Genomic DNA, 25498 nt, shown 5'->3' on the forward strand with positions numbered 1-25498 from the left:
ATGCCCCATACTGTCGATCTTAATCATGGAAGTCGTCTCCACGGCTGCCTCCACATGTCGTCCCCTTATCAAAAGAGCTGTGTCAGGCTCATTTTTCGGGTGTTTCACCAGATACGTTATGGAACTTGGTCACTATGTCGCCACCATGCTGTGTTATTGACTAAATATACCGTCAACCTTTTGTTCACATAGGAAATCATTTCACCTCCTTTGGTGAAGCCTGAGTCCATTTAGGGTATGTCGCCATGAGACTCTCTAGCCTGCCACTGCTGCCGCTGCCTCTGCATACCGTCCCCTATAGTGTCAGGGTCAATTATTGGATGTTTTACATGCTATCTAGCTTTATTCTGTCACTCTGTCATGGCCATGCTGTTGCCCATAATTTTGGCATAATGGTGCGATTAAGCAGCCTCAGAGGCATCCATGCATGCTGCCCCTGCTGTTTCCTGTCCATTTCCGTGGTGTTTCCATCCTTTTCTGAGGTTCCCAGGTGTTTGGCCAAGCTTCCCTGTGCAGAGCCTTGGTCCCCTTGAAAAATGCTCGAGTCTCCCATTGACTTCAATGGGGCTCATTATTCGAGACGAGCATTCGAGCATCGGGAAAAGTTTGTCTCGAATAACGAGTACCCGAGCATTTTAGTGCTCGCTCATCTCTAATAAGGAAGTCAGTCCTGTTTGTTCGTTTTTTTTTATTCAATGGAATATTTGTGGAACTTCAAAAAGGAGAATGACCCGTGTTACACATCTGCAATGTGTTCTTCACACATATTGTTCTTCACATACTATTGTGAAGAACTCCGTTCTGCACTCTTGTCTTTGGATAAGTTAGCAGATGTACGGAAACATCTGCAATGTGTTCTTCACTGTTCTTTACTGTGTTCAGTAAATGCTCGATCTCGAGCAGGGGAAATACTCGTCCGAGCAACGAGCCGTTTGGAGTACTCTAATACTCGAACGAGCATCAAGCTCGGACAAGTATACTCGCTCATCTCTAGTAATTACATTATTGTCAACATTTGCATTTACCCTTTGGATGCCTCCTCTGAATCACACTAAAGTGTTTCCAGTAAATAAGGAGCAATGACCTGACACATGACAAAAGTCATAAAATATAGCAAATGCAAATACAAAAAAGACAATATTTGTTTGTGTACTTAATCTTCTAAAAATTATATTAAATTCTAAATCATGAGATCAGCACATGAGAACCACAATAGCATCTCATAGTCACCTTGAATATTAACCCTATGTGCATCCCTAGAACTCAGATATTCTTCCAAGACCTGTCCTCATGTATTTGGACAATTTCATCCGTCTCTTTTTATGACAAATCCTTGTCAAGTGACAAATCCTTGTCAAGTGATTTTTTTTTTTTTTTTTACTTTTCTTTACTAATGTAGGGTATTTTGGGTAACAATATCTAGACACCAGATGAGTGAATAATTTAGCAAAAAAACTGATTTAGCCAAAACTCAAAAACATTTGGATCCCAGGAGAGACGGATATTTTGGAATTTATTTTGGGTGAATCGGTAATAATGGTCAGAACCATGTGAATGTGGAGCTAAATAGACATAATCCAAGAATTACCCAAGATTCACTATTTTTTTTTTAGATTCTATTCTTCGTGAAGGGACCAATGTTGGGCACCTCCTACCTCTTGCCTGGTTTTGCCCTTTCCCGTGCCCATGGTTAGATATATACCGGCCAACTGCTCGTTAACACTTAATTTCTAATCAGCCAATCACATGGCGGCAGCTCAGTGCGTTAGGCATGTAGACATGGTCAAGACAATCTCCTGCAGTTCAAACCGAGCATCAGTATGGGGAAGAAAGGTGATTTGTGGCCTTTGAACGTGGCATGGTTGTTGGTGCCAGAAGGGCTGGTCTGAGTATTTCAGAAACTGCTGATCTACTGGGATTTTCACGCACAACCATCTCTAGGGTTTACAGAGAATGGTCCGAAAAAGAAAAACCATCCAGTGAGCGGCAGTTCTGTTGGCGGAAATGCCTTGTTGATGCCAGAGGTCAGAGGAGAATGGGCAGACTGGTTCGAGCTGATAGAAAGGCAACAGTGACTCAAATCGCCACCTGTTACAACCAAGGTAGGCAGAAGAGCATCTCTGAACGCACAGTACGTAGAACTTTGAGGCAGATGGGCTACAGCAGCAGAAGACCACACCGGGTGCCACTCCTTTCAGCTAAGAACAGGAAACTGAGGCTACAATTTGCACAAGCTCATCGAAATTGGACAGTAGAAGATTGGAAAAACGTTGCCTGGTCTGATGAGTCTCGATTTCTGCTGCGACATTCGGATGGTAGGGTCAGAATTTGGCGTCAACAACATGAAAGCATGGATCCATCCTGCCTTGTATCAACGGTTCAGGCTGGTGGTGGTGGTGTCATGGATCCATCCTGCCTTGTATCAGCGGGTCAGGCTGGTGGTGGTGGTGTCATGGTGTGGGGAATATTTTCTTGGCACTCTTTGGGCCACTTGGTACAACGCCACAGCCTACCTGAGTATTGTTGCTGACCATGTCCATCCCTTTATGAGCACAATGTACCCTGTAACATCTGATGGCTACTTTCAGCAGGATAATGCGCCATGTCATAAAGCTGGAGTCATCTCAGACTGGTTTCTTGAACATGACAATGAGGTCACTGGACTCAAATGGCCTCCACAGTCACCAGATCTCAATCCAATAGAGCATCTTTGGGATGTGGTGGAACGGGAGATTCGCATCATGGATGTGCAGCCGACAAATCTGCGGCAACTGTGTGATGCCATCATGTCACTATGGAGCAAAATCTCTGAGGAGCTTCCAGCACCTTGTTGTATCAAAGCCACGAAGAATTCAGGCAGTTCTGAAGACAAAAGGGGGTCCCACCCGTTACTAGCATGGTGCACCTAATAAAGTGGCCGGTGAGTGTATATTATGGCTTGGCTGCCCATTGTACTTTGCTTCCTCAATAATCACCACATCTTCACTATTAGTTTTCATTGGTTTTTGTTCATCTTATAGGCCCTTTGATACTTATAAATATCTACACTAGGGTTATTTATTGGTCCTATGGAGGGTTTCAGGGCCATTACCGTACATTTATATTTCGGTCAGGAGCTGGTGGAGTATATTGCATCCACTCTAACATTGGTCATTTCGAGTAGTTTCATACTTTTGAATGGTTTCATCCGCTTGTTATGTAAGTGTTATCTATCTTTGTATTTCATAAAGTTTTGTGGTTTGAACTCTTTTGAGGCCATGTTTTGACACTCTACTTCTTTAGTTCTTTGATGTTTTGTGTGTTTTCTTAGCACTGGTGTTAGTTATTTGGTAAGGCCCCTGACCGTTTACTGTGGTATTTAAGCCATGAGTGTGGCTATGCCATGAAAGCAGCCGTACCAGATGGCAGCCATGTTGTGGTAGCAGCCTCAGGTATTTGTATTTGTAGCAGGTTGGGAGAAGTCTTGACAAAAGTCTTGGCAAGATCATATATTTACATTTTGCCGGTAGTATGCTAATTTCTTCTTCATTTCCTTGGGAGGAATACAAGCCCCCTAGTTGGTGGATCTATAAGAATGGTCACCCAGTAATTGTCAGTAGGCTGCATTTGTACAATACTCCTATCAATGTGTAAGAAAATTGACATACAGATTACTTGTCATGTCCACCTCTCTCTGTGATGGTGTGTCACTTTTAAAGCTGTCATCATCATTGTGGATCTCATGCTCCTCCAAAATTGCCTCCTCCTCCTTCCACTCCTGGCTCTTCCCCTTCCTCTTGAAGCTACTTATTCTCCTCCCACACCATCATGATGGAACCTCTAGCATGTATAGTGCTAGATTCCAGCAGGTTGGCGCATAACAGATCATGCGGTGTAATGCCAGACTTTTTTTGACGCTTCAAGTCCAGAAGAGAATTTTGTTGGACTTGGCCAACACTGTAGGCAGGATGGAGACATTTTTCAAGAAGCCTTCCACTACAGGGTTATTTACATGTTGCAGACACAGAGAATTTGTGGCTTGGAGCTGGTGGGGAGACAGACATTGTGCTGCTTGCTGCCTGATGTGCTTAAGCAAGCGCTCATCTCTGTGGCTGCTCTCGACAAAGCAAATGAGGTCCAGTTCTATGTGGCATCAGAGGCAGATAAGTGGTGCCTGAAAACTGTCGGAAAAAATACACAGAGGACCAAATGGACCTGGCCATGTTACTAGGGTGCCGTCTTGTCACGATAAATGTTGAGTCAATGCGCCGTAAAGGACATATATTGCACTTTACCTTACCAACACAAACCTAATTGATACACGCAAACCAACCATTCCATCAATGTATCACCAATGAAGGAACAAGCCAATCTCCCACAGCAAGTAGAAAGCAAATGACCCTACAAAAATTGAGGATAGAGCTCCAGAAAATGTCCACTCCTGGGGATCTCCACGCAAAAGAGAAAATAACGATACCAACTCTTCGGACATCATCACCAGACAACTGGAACTGTGGCCCCCTACATGCCATATATACCCCTTACACCACAAATGATGACATTGTGCACCCACATATATCATATATATCCCTCACACCACAACTGCCCACACTGTGCGCCCATATAATGTATATCATACAAACCCCATCACTCCACAACTGAGCACACACACCCCCACACACACATATAACATATACCCCTCACACCACAATTGACAACACTGTGCCCCCACATATATCATATATACCCCTCACACCACAACTGACCACACTGTACCCCTATATATATTATATACACCCCTCACACCACAACTGACAACACTGTGCCCCCACATATATCATATATACCCCTCACACCACAACTGTCCACACCGTGCCCCCACATATATCATATATAACCCTCAGACCACAACTGACCACACTGTGCCCCCGCATATATCTTATATAACCCTCATACCATAACTGACCACACTGTACCCCACATATATCATATATATCCCTCACACCACAACTGTCCACACTGTGTCCCTACATATATCATATATACCCCTCACACCACAACTGTCCACACTGTGCCCCAACATATATCATATATATCCCTCACACCACAACTGACCACACTGTACCCCTATATATATTATATACACCCCTCACACCACAACTGACAACACTGTGCCCCCACATATATCATATATACCCCTCACACCACAACTGACCACACTGTGCCCCCCACATATATCATATATACCCCTAACTCCACAACTGACCACACTGTGCCCCCTCATATATAATATATATCCCTCACACCACCACTGACCACACAGTGCCCCCATATATATCATATATAACCCTCATACCACAACTGACCACACTGTGCCCCCGCATATATCTTATATAACCCTCATACCATAACTGACCACACTGTGCTCCCACATATATCATATATATCCCTCACACCACAACTGTCCACACTGTGCACCTACATATATCATATACACCCCTCACACCACAACTGTCCACACTGTGCCCCCACATATATCATATATATCCCTCACACCACAACTGACCACACTGTGTCCCTATATATATCATATATAACCCTCATACCACAAGTGACCACACTGTGCCCCCGCATATATCATATATATCCCTCACACCACAACTGTCTACACTGTGCCACCACATATATCATATATACCCCTCACACCACAATTGACCTCACTGTGCCCCCACATATATCATATATACCCCTCACACCACAACTGACCACACTGTGCCCCCACATATCATATATACCCCTCACACCACAACTGACCACACTGTTCCCCCACATTTATTATTTATGCCCCTCACACCACAACTGACCACACTGTACCCCACATATATCATATATACCCTCACACCACAACTGACCACATTGTGCCCCCAAATATATCATATATACCCCTCACACCACAACTGACCACACTGTGCCCCCACATATATCATATATACCCCTCACACCACAACTGACCACACTGTGCCCCCCTGCATATATCATATATACCCCTCTCACCACAACTGACCACACTGCGCCCCCACATATATCATATATACCCCTCACACCACAACTGCCCACACAGTACCCCACATATATCATATATACCCCTCATACCACAACTGACCACACTGTGCCCCCACATATATCATATATACCCCTCACACCACAACTGACCACATTGTGCCCCCACATATATCATATATACCCCTCACACCACAACTGACTACACTGTACTCCTACATATATCATATATACCCCTCACACCACAACTGACTAACTGTACCCCCACATATATCATATATACCCCTAACTCCACAATTGCCCACACAGTACCCCACATATATCATATATACCCCTCATACCACAACTGACCACACTGTGCCCCCACATATATCATATATACCCCTCACACCACAACTGACCACACTGTGCCCCCACATATATCATATATACCCCTCACACCACAACTGACCACACTGTGCCCCCACATATATCATATATACCCCTCACACCACAACTGACCACACTGTGCCCCCACATATCATATATACCCCTCACACCACAACTGACCACACTGTGCCCCCACATTTATCATTTATACCCCTCACACCACAACTGACCACACTGTACCCCACATATATCATATATACCCTCACACCACAACTGACCACACTGTGCCCCCACATATATCATATATACCCCTCACACCACAACTGACCACACTGTGCCCTCACATATATCATATATACCCCTCACACCACAACTGACCACACTGTGCCCCCACATTTATCATTTATACCCCTCACACCACAACTGTCCACACTGTGCCCCCACATATATCATATATACCCATCACACCACAACTGACCTCACTGTGCCCCCACATATATCATATATACCCCTCACACCACAACTGACCACACTGTGCCCCCACAAATATCATAAATGCCCCTCACACCACAATTGACCACACTGTGCCCCCACATATATCATATATACCCCTCACACCACAACTGATCACACTGTGCCCCCACATATATCATATATACCCCTCACACCACAACTGACCACACTGTGCCCCCACATATATCATATATACTCCTCACACCACAACTGTCCACACTGTGCCCCTACATATATCACATATATCCCTCACACCACAACTGACCACACAGTGCCCCCATATATATCATATATAACCCTCATACCACAACTGACCACACACTGTGCCCCACATATATCATATATAGCCCTCACACCACAACTGACCACACTGTGCCCCCACATATATCATATATACCCCTCACACCACAACTGACCACACTGTGCCCCCACATTTATCATTTATACCCCTCACACCACAACTGTCCACACTGTGCCCCCACATATATCATATATACCCATCACACCACAACTGACCTCACTGTGCCCCCACATATATCATATATACCCCTCACACCACAACTGACCACACTGTGCCCCCACAAATATCATACATGCCCCTCACACCACAATTGACCACACTGTGCCCCCACATATATCATATATACCCCTCACACCACAACTGATCACGCTGTGCCCCCACATATATCATATATACTCCTCACACCACAACTGACCACACTGTGCCCCCACATATATCATATATACTCCTCACACCACAACTGACCACACTGTGCCCCCACATATATCATATATTCCCCTCACACCACAACTGACCACACTGTGCCCCCACATATATCATATATACCCCTCACACCACAACTGATCACACTGTACCCCTGAATATATCATATATACCCCTCACACCACAACTGACCACACTGTACCCCCACATATATCATATATACTCCTCACACCACAACTGACCACACTGTGCCCCCACATATATCATATATACCCCTCACACCACAACTGACCACACTGTGCCCCCACATATAACATATATACCCCTCACACTACAACTGACCACACTGTACCCCCACATATATCATATATACCCCTCAAACCACAACTGACCACACTGTGATCCCCCACATATATCATATATACCCCTCACACCACAACTGACCACACTGTGCCCCCACATATATCATATATATCCCTCACACCACAACTGATCACACTGTACCCCCCACATATATCATATAAACCCCTTTACACCACAATTGGCCACACTGTGCCCCCATATATATCATATATACCCCTCACACCACAACTGACTACTCTGTACCCCACATGTATCATATATACCCCTCACACCACAACTGACCACACTGTACCCCACATGTATCATATATACCCCTCACACCACAACTGACCACACTGTGCCCCCACATATATCATATATACCCCTCACACCACAACTGACCACACTGTGCCCCCACATATATCATTTATAACCCTCACACCACAACTGACCACACTGTGCCCCCCAAAAATATCATATATATCCCTCACACCACAACTGACCACACTGTGCCCCCCACATATATCATATATAGCCCTCACACCACAACTGACCACACTGTGCCCCCACATATATCATATATACCCCTCACACCACAACTGACCACACTGTGCCCCCACATATATCATAAGATTCCATTCATATATACCCCTCACACCACAACTGACCACACTGTGCCCCCATTCCTCCTCTCCTATATACTATAATTTTTTGGGGGGTACAAATCTTGAATAACAAGTTTCCTTCTTAAATCCATGCATCATTTAGAGTTTGTATAAGCAAGACAGACCCTTGTATTAGTTATATTGTTTTTAATATTTCATGGAATAACTTTACATTTGGTTATTCATCACTATCAGGGCAGGGAAGGAAAGGTGGGGTGCCAGTAGGACTGCAGACATATTTTTTGGTTCTATCAATCTGTCTCTTTTCTTCATGTTCCTCTTCTTCCTCTCTTTTCCTGTGATAGAAGATAATATAAAGTTAGTGACACATTATACTAATAGTTTCTCCCTTCTAATCAGTAATAAATAGTCATTTCTCTCCTTCCTCTTCTCCGGCTGCTGATGGGAAGGCAGAGATCTCTGGAGCCGGATCTGGTGTCAGCAGAGATAATATTACAGGTGACAGTCACTGGGGGAATATTCTATAGTCCTGCAGAGGAAACCGCATAGGGACCTCCCCATTGTGTAGGATTATGGGGGGAATAGATGGATCACATGGACCACAATTGTGGGAGAGAGGTCATGGCTGATATTACACCAGCGGCACTTCTGATGGTGTGTGCACACCGCCATATTGTCACTACCCCGGAGCAATCTGCTGATCCCACAGCCTGGAGTCTCGCAGCCTTGTCATAGAGCGATTGCACATACACTATAGAATAGGCAGATGCAGAAAACTTACTGGATATACAGGCGGTCCCCTACTTAAAGACACCCGACTTACAGACGACACCTAGTTAAAGACGGACCCCTCTGCCCACTGTGACCTCTCTGGATGTTACTATAGTCCCAGGCTGCAATAATCAGCTGTAAGGTGTCTGTAATGAAGCTTCAACTCCAATTGTCACTGGGGCAAAAAAAAAAAAATACAATATTCGACTTCCATACAAATTCAACTTAAGTACAAACCTACGGACCCTATCTTGTATGTAACCTGGGGACTGCCTGTAGTGATATTTTAGAATATTGGGGGTCATTTACTAAGAGCCCGATTCGCGTTTTCCCGACGTGTTACCTGAATATTTCCGATTTGCGCCGATTTTCCCGATTTGCGCCGCTATCGGATTGTGGAGCATCGGCGCTGGCATGCCCGCGATGGAAATCGGGCGGGGCGTGGCCGAACGAAAACCCGACGGATTCGGAAAAACCGCCGCATTTAAAAAAAAAAAAAGTGTCGCGGAGCTTGCACTTACCTTCACTAGGAATAGGCCGGTGAACTTGAGTGCGTTCCAATGCTCTTCAGCGCAGCAGCGCCACCTGGTGGACGTCGGAGGAACTGCCTTAGTGAATCCCGGCCGGACCCGAATCCCCCTCAGAGAACGCGCCGCTGGATCGCGAACGGACCGGGTAAGTAAATCTGCCCCATTATATGAGTGATTAGACCCCCATAGGTTTCAAGTGCTTCAAGAGGGGCTCTAGATGCCTTTTTACACCTAAATAACATTGATGGTTATGTTATATAGAATTGTTTCCCCTAAATCCCTTCCTCATCCAATCCCTTCCCTTCCTTGGTTGAACTTGATGGACAAGTGTCTTTTTTCGACCGTATAGACTATGAAGTGCCTAAAAAAACCCGGATTTTTTAAATTTAAAGTTCAAACTTTTTTGTAAGAACGTAAAAAAAAGCACAAGCCATCCCTTTCTTTTATAATAGAAATTCAAATATAGATCATCAGAAACATGTAAGATATCGCCAAGTCCAAATATGCCCGTTCCATCACACGTTCTATAAAGTGAAGTATGAAAAAGTAATGGGTGTCAAAAAAAATTGCAAAACCAGGACATTTTATTGTAGTGCAAAAGATTTTTTTTAAATGTAATAAAGTATAGTAAAACCCATTAAATATGGTATCCATGTGATCCGACCGAACCAAACAATAAAGGAGTGGTTGAGCCCACAAGAAAATTCCAAATCTCTCCACCTTTGAAAAAAAAAAAAAATTTCCAGCTTCTCAGTCTATCACATGGAATCTTAATGGAAATCTAACACTTGATTTTATGCATTGCGAGCCAAACATACCTTGAGAGTGCTGTAGCTACACTGATGCAGAAACATATCTTGCTTAATCCCTAATTTGGTTGGTTTTGCTCAGAAAAAACAATTAAAAAATTCAGGACCTTTGGGAAAGCTGGGTTGCATGCAGGCTTCCATTTATAACCACATTACAGAACTGTTCAGACAGGACTTATCAACCTGAGCTGGATGACTCATACACAGCAGCTGGAGGATGGTGCTGCTATTGATTACTTCTGCCTGTCAGGGACAATACAGGGATTACATCATCCTCTGGAGCAGAGCCTACGTAATGTGAGAGGAGAAGCTCCGGAGCAGCCACTGGAGCATCAGAGCCTCATTATCATAATTTTATAATAGTTTTTTAAGCAAAACCAATTGATTCAGGGATTAAACAAGATATGTTTCTGCATCCGTGTAGCTACAGCATTCTCAAGGTGTGTTTGCTTCATGATGCATAAAAGCAAATAGCAAATTTCCTTTAAATATTGCAGGATGTAGGAAGAAGCCTTAGCGCTAAGTCCTCTTTATATGATCCTATAGGCTCGCTGACGTGACGGTACATCCAGGGCCGATAAGAGGTTAAAGCCTTTTCAGACCTCGTCGTTTAGAAGTTTGGTTTATGTGGAGACATTTTCGTGTATATATTGTACCTGCTTATATGACACTATCATCGTTACCAAAACCAGTCTGGCAATGTGGACCCCCCCCCCACATAAGATCTGACAGTGGTACGAACCCTGAATGCAGAATAAAAGATTGCGCAATACCCTGCCAAGGTCGATAATGATATAATAATCTTTATTTATAAAGCGCCATCAAGTTCCGTAGCATTTAAAGGTCAAAGGTGAATGGTGAAGGGTCGGTCACACACTAGGAAGCTGGACTGATACCGATCACAATGGCAGGTCTATCCTAACCATAGGAATATCCCTTTAATGAATGGGTTAAGCACATACATCTACTTACTCATCATCACACATGGAAAGCGCGACAAATCCAAGGAAAAGCACCAGGAAAAGGGATTTCCTGAAGGAAGTCATGTCTGATCTGCCAGAGATATTACAAAAGGTTAGAGGAAAAATATTATCTGCTCCTACTTAAAAAGGAAAATTCTTTATAAAACATTTTGTGCTGCTTTAAAGGGGTTGGCCACTTTACCTCATATTTTTGTAATGTGTGTGTGGGGCAGGATATGAGGTAATTTACCAATATACATCTAGTAATAGTTCTGCTCCGCTTTCCTGATATATGTAGTGAAGCCTCCCGTCTGTTACCTCATCAGCCGGAGATTCCTGACCATAAAATGGCCGCAGATGGAGGGTTATGTGATCTCTGACTGACCATGAACAATTGCCCTGCCAGGACCGTATGTTAATATTCATGAATATAAGATCAAGGTCCTGGCAGGGCGATTGCTCATGGTTAGAGATCACATGACCCTCCATCTGCGACAACTTTACATATCAAGAAAGCGAAGTAGAACTATTACTAGATGTATAGTGGTAAATTACTGAAAATCTCCTCCCATCAGCCTTGGTCCCTGTTGTTATACAGAGTCTGCAGCAGTCAGAACACACAGATAGGACTCAGCGCTCAGGACCTTCACTATTACACTACAGACGCTGCTGTAACAGAATCTTTTGTTATTTCATATAATATAACAATCTCTGACCATAAGGATATAAGTCTAATAGAAGTGACATCACATAACATACAATATACATAATAGTAATATAATAAGTAACAATTCCCACCTTGTGATAGAGAAAGTGCAGCACACAGGAGGACAGGACACCTCAGTACAGATCACTTCTTGGGATGGGGGTTATTATACCAGTAACTTGGGGGCGGGGCTCAGCTTGGGGGAGGAGCTTCATGAGTCATCACCAGAGACTAATCACCAGACCTGATCCTTGTGATCTCCGCTCTCATGTACATAGATGGTTTGTGCGTCTCATGATGTAGAATTACCTGCAGATTGTAGGAGCTGAGTACATACAAATATTGTTTCATGTTGATGTTTCCAAATCTCAGAATATTTATCACAAGTCACTTCATCCGTCATAAGATCCTGAGACCATATTTAGAGATGAGCGAGCACTAAAATGCTCGGGTACTCGTTATTCGAGACGAACTTTTCCCGATGCTCGAGTGCTCGTCTCGAATAACGAGCCCCATTGAAGTCAATGGGAGACTCGAGCATTTTTCAAGGGGACCAAGGCTCTGCACAGGGAAGCTTGGCCAAACACCTGGGAACCTCAGAAAAGGATGGAAACACCACGGAAATGGACAGGAAACAGCAGGGGCAGCATGCATGGATGCCTCTGAGGCTGCTTAATCGCACCATTATGCCAAAATTATGGGCAACAGCATGGCCATGACAGAGTGACAGAATGAAGCTAGATAGCATCTAAAACATCCAATAATTGACCCTGACACTATAGGGGACGGCATGCAGAGGCAGCGGCAGGCTAGAGAGTGTCATGGCGACATACCCTAAATCAGTGATGGCAAACCTTTTGGAGACCGAGTGCCCAAACTACAACATAGACCCGCTTATTTATCACAAAGTGCCAACACAGAAATTTAATTTGTGATTTATTCTCCCTTCTCTGTCAGTTTTAATTGATACCAGCACCCTGAGTACACCAATAAAGCAGAAAATAGTCCCAGGTACAGTTGTCACTTTAAAATGGCTCTGTGCACAGCAAGTCCTGGGCTGTCTGGGACTGCAGGAAGATACCTGGAGTCATCTCTGGTGATGGCCTGAGTGCCCACAGAAAGGGCTCTGAGTGCCACCTCTGGCACCAGTGCCATAGGTTAGCCATCACTGCCCTAAATGGACTCAGGCTTCAAACCAATGGGTGTCAGAGAGGAACCAAAGGAGGTGAGCAAGAAGCGCTCAAATAATATCGGTACATGATAAAAGTTTGCCAGTATATTTTGTGGATTACACAGCAGGGTGGCGACAAAGTTAACATGGAAGCCATGAAAACAACCCAAAATTCTGCCTGACACAGCTCGTTTGATAAGGGGACCATGTATGGAGGCAGTGAACTAGTAGTAGATTAAAGGTGCTGCAGTTAAAACTATGTTAGTTGGATCTTGGCATGGAGCTGGCGCTCCGCTGCCAGGCGAGCTTTCGCCAATCCAAGCCCCTGTCTCTAGGCTACTCCCCAAACAGCACTTCTAAGAACCTTTTGTATAAGATCAAGTGTAGTAGCGTTCTTATAAGTTTAGAATATGGCGGGTGAGGGGAATGTAAACAGATGCGCAAGAAGCGCTGAAATAATATCGGTACATGATAAAAGTTTGCCAGTATTTTTTGTGGATTACACAGCAGGGTGGCGACAAAGTTAACAAGTTTGTTGTGGAAGCCATGAAAACAACCCAAAATTCTGCCTGACACAGCTCGTTTGATAAGGGGACCATGTATGCTTACAGTTCATGCCAGTAGCTGCACTGGCTGCCAGTCTCCTTTCGAATAGTTTAATATAATAACCCTCATCCATAAAGCTCTGTATAATGCTGCACCCCCTACCTCTCCTCTCTTATCTCAGTCTATCGCCCAACCCGTGCTCTTAGATCCGCCAGTGATCTTAGATTAACCTCTACCCTAGTGCGGACCTCCCACTCGCGTCTCCAAGACTTCTCTAGAGCTGCACCAATTCTATGGAATGCTCTGCCCCGGACTATCAGACTAATACCTAACCTCCAAAGTTTCAAACGTGCTCTTAAAACCCATTTCTTTAGGCAAGCCTATAACACTCATTAACTGCATGAAGTTTTAACTCTTCTACTAACCCGTCCTGTGTCGTCCTCCCATCTGTTATCCAGCAACCAACAGGCACCAGACTTCTCTGCAGTCCCATTCACCCTGGACCTGGTATATAAGATGACGGCTGAGTGGTTCAAGCGACAGCAATTCCATTTATTATATTTTGTTCTATTCCCTAAGAAGAATGGCTTGACCATTAAATATTCTTTTACCTCGTGTTACCCCATCATCTTCATAAACCGTAAGCTCTGGCGAGCAGGGACCTCACTCCTGTTGTTCCATACAAATGTTGTGCTCTGTTACATTACATTTGTATTTGTTTCCTATGATTTGTAAAGCGCTACAGAATATGATGACGCTATATAAATAAAGATTATTATTATTATTATTATGGAGGCAGTGAACTAGTAGTAGATTAAAGGTGCTGCAGTTAAAACTATGTTAGTTGGATCTTGGGATGGAGCTGGCGCTCTGCTGCCAGGCGAGCTTTCGCCAATCCAAGCCCCTGTCTCTAGGCTACTCCCCAAACAGCACTTCTAAGAACCTTTTGTATAAGATCAAGTGTAGTAGCGTTCTTATAAGTTTGGGATATGGCGGGTGAGGGAAATGTAAACAGATGCGCAAGAAGCGCTGAAATAATATTGGTAAATGATAAAAGTTTATTAGTATATTTTGTGGATAACACAGCAGGGTGGCAACAAAGTTAACAACTTTGATGTGGAATCCATGAAAACAACCCAAATTTCTGCCTGACACACCTCGTTTGATAAAGGGACGATGTATGGAGGCAGCTATATGGACGACTTTTGGAGGTAGCAATGGAGACAACGTGTGGAGGCTGCTATGGAGACAATTTAATTTGGATAGTGCCTGTATGTGGCAGTCCCAAAAATTTTTCAAACCAGAGGAGCAGGTAGGTGGCCCTCCAGAAAAATAGAATAGATTGAGTGCCTGTATGTGGCAGTCCCAAAAAGTTTTCAAACCAGAGGAGCAGGTAGGTGGCCCTCCAGAAAAATAGAATAGATTGAGTGCCTGTATGTGGCAGTCCCAAAAAGTTTTCAAACCAGAGGAGCAGGTAGGTGGCCCTCCAGAAAAATTGAATCGATTGAGTGCCTGTATGTGGCAGTCCCAAAAAGTTTTCAAACCAGAGGAGCAGGTAGGTGGCCCTCCAGAAAAATGGAATAGATTGAGTGCCTGTATGTGGCAGTCCCAAAAAGTTTTCAAACCAGAGGAGCAGGTAGGTGGCCCTCCAGAAAAATGGAATCGATTGAGTGCCTGTATGTGGCAGTCCCAAAAAGTTTTCAAACCAGAGGAGCAGGTAGGTGGCCCTCCAGAAAAATAGAATAGATTGAGTGCCTGTATGTGGCAGTCCCAAAAAGTTTTCAAACCAGAGGAGCAGGTAGGTGGCCCTCCAGAAAAATTGAATCGATTGAGTGCCTGTATGTGGCAGTCCCAAAAAGTTTTCAAACCAGAGGAGCAGGTAGGTGGCCCTCCAGAAAAATTGAATAGATTGAGTGCCTGTATGTGGCACTCCCAAAAATTGTTTAAAACAGAGGACCGGGTCGGTGGCCCTCCAGAAAAATTAAATGCATAAAGTACTATAGCTAGAGCCAGTGGGCCCTGTCAAAAAATAGCCAGTTTCCTCTGCTTTACTGTACAAAGAGGAGGAGAAGGAGGAAAATGAGGAGGAGGAGGAGTGGATCAATTATTCAGGTTGAGCTTCCTTCACCTGGTGGAGATTGGAAATTATGAGAAATCCAGGCTTTATTCATCTTAATAAGCGTCAGCCTGTCAGCGCTGTCAGTCGACAGGCGTGTACGCTTATCGGTGATGATGCCACCAGCTGCACTGAAAACCCGCTCGGACAAGACGCTAGCGGCAGGGCAGGCAAGAACCTCCAAGGCGTACAGCGCCAGTTCGTGCCACATGTCCAGCTTTGAAACCCAGTAGTTGTAGGGAGCTGTGTGATCATTTAGGACGATGGTATGGTCAGCTACGTACTCCCTCACCATCTTTCTGTAAAGATCAGCCCTACTCTGCCGAGACTGGGGACAGGTGACAGTGTCTTGCTGGGGTGACATAAAGCTGGCAAAAGCCTTGTAAAGCGTACCCTTGCCAGTGCTGGACAAGCTGCCTGCTCGCCTACTCTCCCTCGCTACTTGTCCCGCAGAACTACGCACTCTGCCGCTAGCGCTGTCAGAAGGGAAATACTGTTTCAGCTTGTGAACCAGGACCTGCTGGTATTCATGCATTCTCACACTCCTTTCCTCTGCAGGGATGAGAGTGGAAAGATTTTGCTTGTACCGTGGGTCCAGGAGAGTGAATACCCAGTAATCGGTGCTGGAATAAATTCTTTGAACGCGAGGGTCACGGGATAGGCAGCCTAGCATGAAATCTGCCATATGCGCCAGAGTACCAACGCGTAAGAATTCACTCCCCTCACTGGCCTGACTGTCCATTTCCTCCTCCTCCAACTCCTCCAACTCCTCTTCTTCTGCCCATACACGCTGAACAGTGAAGGACTCAACAATGGTCCCCTCTTGTGTCTCGCCAACATTCTCCTCCTCTTCCTCCTCATCCTCCTCCACCTCCACCTCCTCCGATATGCGCTGAGAAACAGACCTAAGGGTGCTTTGGCTATCAACAAGGGAATCTTCTTCCCCCGTCTCTTGTGACGAGCGCAAAGCTTCCGACTTCATGCTGATCAGAGAGTTTTTCAACAGGCCAAGCAGCGGGATGGTGAGGCTGATGATGGCGGCATCGCCACTGACCATCTGTGTTGACTCCTCAAAGTTACTCAGCACCTGACAGATATCAGACATCCACGTCCACTCCTCATTGTAGACTTGAGGAAGCTGACTGACCTGACTACCAGTTCTGGTGGAAGTTGACATCTGGCAGTCTACAATGGCTCGGCGCTGCTGGTAAACTCTGGATAACATGGTCAGTGTTGAATTCCACCTCGTGGGCACGTCGCACAACAGTCGGTGAGCGGGCAGTTGGAGGCGGCGCTGCGCTGCCCTGAGAGTGGCAGCATCTGTGCTGGACTTCCTGAAATGCGCACAGATGCGGCGCACCTTCGTGAGCAAATCTGACAGATTGGGGTATGACTTGAGGAAACGCTGAACTATCAGATTTAACACATGGGCCAGGCATGGCACATGTGTCAGTCTGCCGAGTTGCAGAGCCGCCACCAGGTTACGGCCGTTGTCACACACAACCATGCCTGGCTTCAGGTTCAGCGGTGCCAGCCACAGATCAGTCTGCGCCGTGATGCCCTGTAATAGCTCTTGGGCGGTGTGCCTTTTATCGCCTAGGCTCAGCAGTTTGAGCACCGCCTGCTGTCGCTTAGCGACGGCACTGCTGCTGTGCCTAGAGCTACCGACTGATGGCGCCGTGCCCACGGATGGTAGTTCGGAGGAGGAGGTGGAGGAGGGGTGGGAGGAGGAGGAGGCATAGTAGGCCTGAAACACCTGGACCGAGGTAGGCCCCGCAATCCTCGGCGTCGGCAGTATATGACCAGCCCCAGGGTCAGACTCGGTCCCAGCCTCCACCAAGTTAACCCAATGTGCCGTCAGCGATATATAGTGGCCCTGCCCGGCAGCACTCGTCCACGTGTCCGTGGTCAGGTGGACCTTGTCAGAAACGGCGTTGGTCAGGGCACGGGTGATGTTGTCTGACACGTGCTGGTGCAGGGCTGGGACGGCACATCGGGAAAAGTAGTGGCGGCTGGGGACCGAATACCGAGGGGCGGCCGCCGCCATGAGGTTGCGAAAGGCCTCGGTCTCTACTAGCCTATAGGGCAGCATCTCCAGGCTAAGCAATCTGGAGATGTGCACATTAAGGGCTTGGGCGTGCGGGTGGGTTGCACTATATTTGCGTCTCCGCTCCAGCGTCTGGGGTATGGAGAGCTGAACGCTGGTGGATGCTGTGGAGGATCGTGGAGGCGACGATGGGGTTTTTGTGGCAGGGTCCTGGGCAGGGGGCTGACTATCAGCTGACACAGGGGAAGGAGCAGTGGTGTGCACGGCCGGAGGTGAACGGGCTTGTTGCCACTGAGTGGGGTGTTTAGCATTCATATGCCTGCGCATACTGGTGGTAGTTAAGCTAGTAGTGGTGGAACCCCTGCTGAGCCTGGTTTGGCAAATGTTGCACACCACAGTCCGTCGGTCATCCGGTGTTTCCTTAAAGAACCTCCAGACTTCTGAAGATCTAGCCCTCGCCGCAAGAGCCCTCGCCACGGGAGCTTCACTAGTTGACACATTTGGCGCTGATGCACCAGCTCTGGCCCTGCCTCTCCGTCTGGCCCCACCACTGCCTCTTCCAACCTGTTCTGGTCGAGGACTCTCCTCCGTCTCAGAAGCACTGTGTTCACCCGGCCTCTCAACCCAGCTTGGGTCTGTCACCTCATCATCCTCCGATCCCTCAGTCTGCTCCCCCCTCGGACTTCCTGCCCTGACAACAACTTCCCCACTGTCTGACAACCGTGTCTCCTCATCGTCGGACACCTCTTTACACACTTCCACTACGTCAAGAAGGTCATCATCACCCACAGACTGTGACTGGTGGAAAACCTGGGCATCGGAAAATTGCTCAGCAGCAACCGGACAAGTGGTTTGTGACTGTGGGAAGGGTCCAGAAAACAGTTCCTCAGAGTATGCCGGTTCAAATGCCAAATTTTCCTGGGAGGGGGCAGACTGGGGGGGAGGAGGCTGAGGTGCAGGAGCTGGAGGAGTGCCGATTTCGGTGACATGGGTGGACTGCGTGGAAGACTGACTGGTGGACAAATTGCTCGAAGCATTGTCAGCAATCCACGACATCACCTGTTCGCACTGTTCTGGCCTCAACAGTGCTCTACCACGAGTCCCAGTAACTTCAGACATGAACCTAGGGAGTGTAGCTCTGCGGCGTTCCCCTGCTCCCTCATAAGCAGGTGGTGTCTCACCCCGGCCAGGACCACGGCCTCTGACCCCTGCAGTAGTTGGACGCCCACGTCCCCGCCCTCGTCCTCTACCCCTAGCCCATTTTTAAAATGAGAGTTATAGCTTTAATTTTTTTTTAACTTTTTTTTGTGTTTTTTTTTTTTTTTGTGTTTTTGAGTTTTTAAAACCAAACAATGCTATCCTATTGCTATGGCTATTTTCTAGCCAAGTATGAAAGCACACTGCTATGCCAGATGAGATGACGCTGAGTTATTAAACAAAATAAACGTAAAATAAAAAAGGACAAATGGCAGACTGTGCCTAATTGAAATCCAACCCCTACTAAATTTTCCCACTTCGGTCTTTGCAATGGATATGTGCGTCACTAAGCGCAAAACACAGCGGTCGCAAGTCTCACTACAAATTGCTCACAATTGGCTAGTAGATGCACTGCAGCAAGTACAGCCACCAGCAGATCAACCAGAAATCAAATATATATAACGCTACTGTAGGCGTAAGCCGTTTGGATTCTCCTATGGCTATTTTCTAGCCAAGTATGAAAGCACACTACTATGCCAGATGAGATGACACTGAGTTATTAAACAAAATAAACGTAAAATAAAAAAGGAAATGGCAGACTGTGCCTAATTGAAATCCAACCCCTACTAAATTTTCCCACTTCGGTCTTTGCTATGGATATGTGTGCCACTAAGAGCTAAACACAACGGTAGCAAGTCCCCCTGCTAATTCCTCACAATATGGTACTAGATGCAAAAAAAAAAAAAAAAGTAGAACGTTATTGTAGCCCTAAGAAGGGCTGTTGGGTTCTTGGAGAATCACTCCTGCCTAACACTATTCTAATAGAACACCCTAACGCTTTCCCTGACCAGCAGCAGCTCTCTCCCTAGCGGCATCCAGACACAGAATGATCCGAGCAGCGCGGGCAGCGGCTAGTCTATCCCAGGGTCACCTGATCTGGCCAGCCAACCACTGCTATCGACGTGTAAGGGTACCACGTCATGCTGGGTGGAGTGCAGAGTCTCCTGGCTTGTTTCTGGCCGCCAAAAAGCAAAATGGCGGGAGATGCCATTTTCTCGAGCGGGCGAAGTATTCGTCCGAGCAACGAGCAGTTTCGAGTACGCTAATGCTCGAACGAGCATCAAGCTCGGACGAGCATGTTCGCTCATCTCTAACCATATTGCATTAGGTAACTGGGGGTCAATATACTAAATTCAAAAAATGAAATCAACCTGCAAACTACAAGTCCTCATATGGCTACAATTAGAGGTTAAAGAGAACCCGTCATGCAAAATAACCCCCCTAATCTAAATATATTTTCATAAACTGCCATTAGAGAGCATTGCCTCTATCCCATCATTGTCCCTCTACATGCCTGTACACCTAACCAATGAGGTCCTAAAGCTGTATGCAAATGACCTGTGAAATGTCCAATGAAGCATTAGCATATTCAAGCTGTCCACCTTATTTATGAGTGGGAGGCACAGCCACACCCCCAGTGCTTGACTGACAGCCTGTATAATGATGTGAGGCTGTATAATCATGTGCTTCCTGGTGCTGGTGGCCACACCCCCAGTGCATGACTGACAGCCTGTGTAATGATGTGAGGCTGTATAATGATGGGCTTCCTGGTGCTGGTGGCCACGCCCCCTGCAGCCTGTGTGTGCATGTGTGTGTGTATAGGAGAGATACAGCAGCTCCAGGCAGCCATGTTACAGCAGAACATGTCAGATTCATGTGTAGCTGATGTCTGTGTCTCTCACCTGTATATTAGGAGGATGCAGCATGTCAGCAGGTACAGCACTCACACTAGCCATGCTTTACTATACATTACACACAGACATGAGCAGGGGGAGGAGAGGGGAGGGGGAACAGGGGTGACATCACTGCCTCTGACCATGTGACCAGCCTCATTTACATAATAAAGAATAGATGATTTTATAATGATTAATGTATGAAATGACTAGATAAAGGCTGGGATGGGATCCTTGTGAGCTGCTCCAACAGGTAGTAGTGACAGGACTAGTGGCAGAGACCTGATGACAGGTGTCCTTTAAACATGTTATAGGGATATTGGCTGGTGAGCTGTACTTGTGTCATGACGCTGCGCTCACACTCCTGACTGATCCATTATTAGTGAGGACCTTGCGATTTGCTGGACCTGGAAAGTGGCTCCTATCTCCTGCAGCTTCAGGGGGTTAATTACCTTTATCATCATCAGGATTTTGGAACGTTTTACCTCTTCTATGAGGGTTTGTTTTATGCAGGATCACATGTATTTTTAGATGGAACTATAAATGGTGATATGATACAATGTAACGTCCTCCAGTGTCCGCAGAACGCCATGAGATTGGTCTTTGTCTTTCACTTGTCAGTCTCCTGTGTGTACACGCACTTAGTTTGCCGGCTGGTTTGGAGATGACTGCACCGCACCCTTATCCTCCTGCAGTCTCCCCTGTCCAGGAACGGTTCATGTTTTGATTGACCGACTTCTGCTCCTATCGTCTGGAGTCGCCTCCTATTAGTGTTTGGTTTCCGTTCTGCTTGACATTCCATTCCCCATTTTTCTGTGCTATCATTTCCTCTGGTTTTATGGTATTTGCTTTGTTGTTGTGACTCTCCCATTTTCGGATTCTGATTCTGCAGCAAACCTACAAGAAATAACTCGCTTGTTATCTGGAAGCCTCAGGGGTTCCCTTCCTGTGCCTCTCATTAACCCCTAGTCTGCACTAGCAGTTTATCAGCAGAGCTGTGTGAGGGGTCCTGTAGTCTGCTGCCTAAGTGACTCCTCCCTCCCCCTCCTAGAGAGTTGGTCTCTCAGGGCGTTTTCACATGATGCGTTGCGTTGTTATTATGCGTTTTTGATGCAGTATATAGATAGCCAGCGCACTTTCCCACTCAGTATATAGATAGCCAGCGCACTTTCCCACTCAGTATATAGATAGCCAGCGCACTTTCCCACTCAGTATATAGACAGCCCCTGCATGTGCCCACTCAGTATATAGATAGCCCCTGCACGTGCCCACTCAGTATATAGATAGCCCAGGCACGTGCCCACTCAGTATATAGATAGCCCCTACACTTGCCCACTCAGTATATACATAGCCCCTGCACGTGCCCACTCAGTATATAGATAGCCCAGGCACGTGCCCACTCAGTATATAGATAGCCCCTACACTTGCCCACTCAGTATATAGATAGCCCCTGCACATGCCCACTCAGTAGATAGATAGCCCCTACACTTGCCCACTCAGTATATAGATAGCCCATGCACGTGCCCACTCAGTATATAGATAGCCCCAGCACATGTCCACTCAGTATATAGATAGCCCCTACACTTGCCCACTCAGTATATAGATAGCCCCTGCTAGTGCCCACTCAGTATATAGATAGCCCCTACACTTGCCCACTCAGTATATAGATAGCCCCTGCACGTGCCCACTCAGTATATAGATAGCCCATGCACGTGCCCACTCAGTATATAGATAGCCCCTGCACATGCCCACTCAGTATATAGATAGCCCCTGCACATGCCCACTCAGTAGATAGATAGCCCCTGCACATGCCCACTCAGTAGATAGATAGCCCCTGCACGTGCCCACTCAGTATATAGATAGCCCCTGCACGTGCCCACTCAGTATATAGATAGCCCCTGCACGTGCCCACTCAGTATATAGATAGCCCCTGCACGTGCCCACTCAGTATATAGATAGCCCCTGCCCGTGCCCACTCAGTATATAGATAGCCCCTGCACGTGCCCACTCAGTATATAGATAGCCCCTGCACGTGCCCACTCAGTATATAGATAGCCCCTGCACGTGCCCACTCACTATATAGATAGCCCCTGCCCGTGCCCACTCAGTATATAGATAGCCCCTGCACGTGCCCACTCAGTATATAGATAGCCCCTGCCCGTGTCCACTCAGTATATAGATAGCCCCTGCACGTGCCCACTCAGTATGTAGATAACCCCTGCACATGCCCACTCAGTATATACATAGCCCCTGCACGTGCCCACTCAGTAGATAGATAGCCCCTGCACGTGCCCACTCAGTAGATAGATAGCCCCTGCACGTGCCCACTCAGTATAAAGATAGCCCCTGCACGTGCCCACTCAGTATATAGATAGCCCCTGCCCGTGTCCACTCAGTAGATAGATAGCCCCTGCCCGTGCCCACTCAGTAGATAGATAGCCCCTGCACGTGCCCACTCAGTAGATAGATAGCCCCTGCACGTGCCCACTCAGTAGATAGATAGCCCCTGCCCGTGTCCACTCAGTATATAGATAGCCCCTGCCCGTGCCCACTCAGTATATAGATAGCCCCTACACTTGCCCACTCAGTATATAGATAGCCCCCCCAGTTCATAGCAGATGCCCCCTTTAATTAAATGTCCTGCCAGACGCCCCCTTGATACAGAACTTTTGGCTTCTTCTCCCTGCCCCCGCAGTTCCATCTTCTCCTCGTGGCTCCATCTTCTGCTCTTCCGGTCCAGGTGCATCACTAAGACGCGACGGTGTCGCGGCAGCAGGACGTCATAGTGTAAAGCCCGTGCGGCGCATACAATATGACGTCACGCGGCCTGCGACAACGTCACGTCATACTGATGTGACTGGGCTGGAAGAGCGGAAGACGGAGCCACGAGGAGGAGATGGAACTGCGGGGGCAGGGAGAAGAATATGGAAGGTGAGTTCAGATTTTTTTTTTTATTATCCTCATATAGGGCGCAGGGTACTGTGAGCCCCTCGGGCCCCCCTTTGATATGAAAACTGGCGGGCCCTTGAACACAGTCCCACTAGACCCCATGATGGCAGCTCTGCCTAAAATACTGGAGAACCCCAGAGCAGAATAAATTACTGGAGACCTCTGGAGGAGATGTATAATAATGGAGACCTCCCCAGAGCAGACTATAACACTGATGATGTATAATAGTGGGGACTATCAGAGCAGTCTTGTAACACCGGAGACCCCGATTGCAGACTTATAATTTTGCAGAACCCACGTAGTAGATGTATAATAAGGGAGACCCCCAGTGCAGACTATCATACTGGAGACCCCAAAGCAGAAACTAATACTGGAAACCCTTGGAGCAGATGTATAATAGTGGGGACCCCCTCAGAACAACATAGAAAAAACAATAATAATAATAATTCCTTTATTTATATAGCACACAGATTACGCAGCACTGCACAGAGTTTTTGCCAAATCAGACCCTGTCTCCAATGGGGCTCACAATCTAATCAACCTACCAGTATGTTTTTGAGTGTAGGAGGAAACCGGAGGACCCGAAGGAAACCCGAACCTACATGTATGCTGGGGCATGTTCTGTCCTGGGCTACCTACATACTGGGAGCATGTGCTGGCCTGAGCTACCCGCATCCTATGTCATGTTCTGGCCCGTGCTACCTATATGCTGGAAGTATGTGCCTATGTGCTGGATTACATATATACTGGGGGCATGTGCTGGACTAAATATTTTCTGATGACATGTGCTGGTATGGGCTACCTATATACTTGTATATACTGGGAACATGGTGTTCCACTTGGTCATGCTCACTCTTTCTACCAAGATGGCAGTGTGTGTTATTGTAGCTTCAACAATATATTGTATCCTCTCAGGGGCAGACTTCTGAATGTATACTCACACTTTTATACACACTTACACACAGGCAGACATTTATACACTTACACAGATCTGCCCTAGTAGCTGCTGACCACATGGGGGAAGTACACAGCAGGAATTGTAAGGAACCTGTCACCAGAGACCTCATTTTCACTAAAAACAGGTTACAGGAGCCTATCACAACTGCAATGCACATCTGCTTTCCCTAAGCATTTGCATTACTTACCTTAACTATGACTTACCTTGCACCCTGACAGAACCCTCTGTGTAGTCCCAGGGGTTGGGCTTTGGTTTGGATGCATTTCAAAAAGCAACACGTGACTTCTCTGTGCTGCTGACTCCTTAGCTCTAAGCCCCCATCTTTGTGCTCCTGTACAGCTTCTCTCTCCTGCTCTTTCATAGAGCTCACAGACTGGTGAGATAACATCA

At 46.5% G+C, this 25498-nt stretch overlaps 1 protein-coding gene and 2 long non-coding RNA genes across 3 annotated transcripts in view; 1 reads left to right on the top strand and 2 right to left on the bottom strand.

The window, feature by feature from the left end:
• The window catches only part of LOC140119633 (uncharacterized), a 149918-nt gene that overhangs the window by 22658 nt on the left and 101762 nt on the right, over nucleotides 1-25498 (top strand). The gene's annotated exons all lie outside the window — the stretch shown is intronic.
• Nucleotides 1-25498, bottom strand: part of LOC140119631 (dermaseptin-H3-like) — an 82254-nt gene that overhangs the window by 15984 nt on the left and 40772 nt on the right. The gene's annotated exons all lie outside the window — the stretch shown is intronic.
• LOC140119632 (uncharacterized) lies at nucleotides 8788-12634 on the bottom strand. Its single transcript, XR_011853405.1, has 3 exons — nucleotides 12484-12634; nucleotides 11696-11776; nucleotides 8788-8948 (listed from the first exon to the last, which is right to left on the bottom strand). It is a non-coding gene; the product is annotated as an uncharacterized lncRNA (long non-coding RNA).

This window comes from Engystomops pustulosus, chromosome 2 (assembly GCF_040894005.1).
Source record: "Engystomops pustulosus chromosome 2, aEngPut4.maternal, whole genome shotgun sequence".
In the NCBI taxonomy this organism is placed as follows: domain Eukaryota; kingdom Metazoa; phylum Chordata; class Amphibia; order Anura; family Leptodactylidae; genus Engystomops; species Engystomops pustulosus.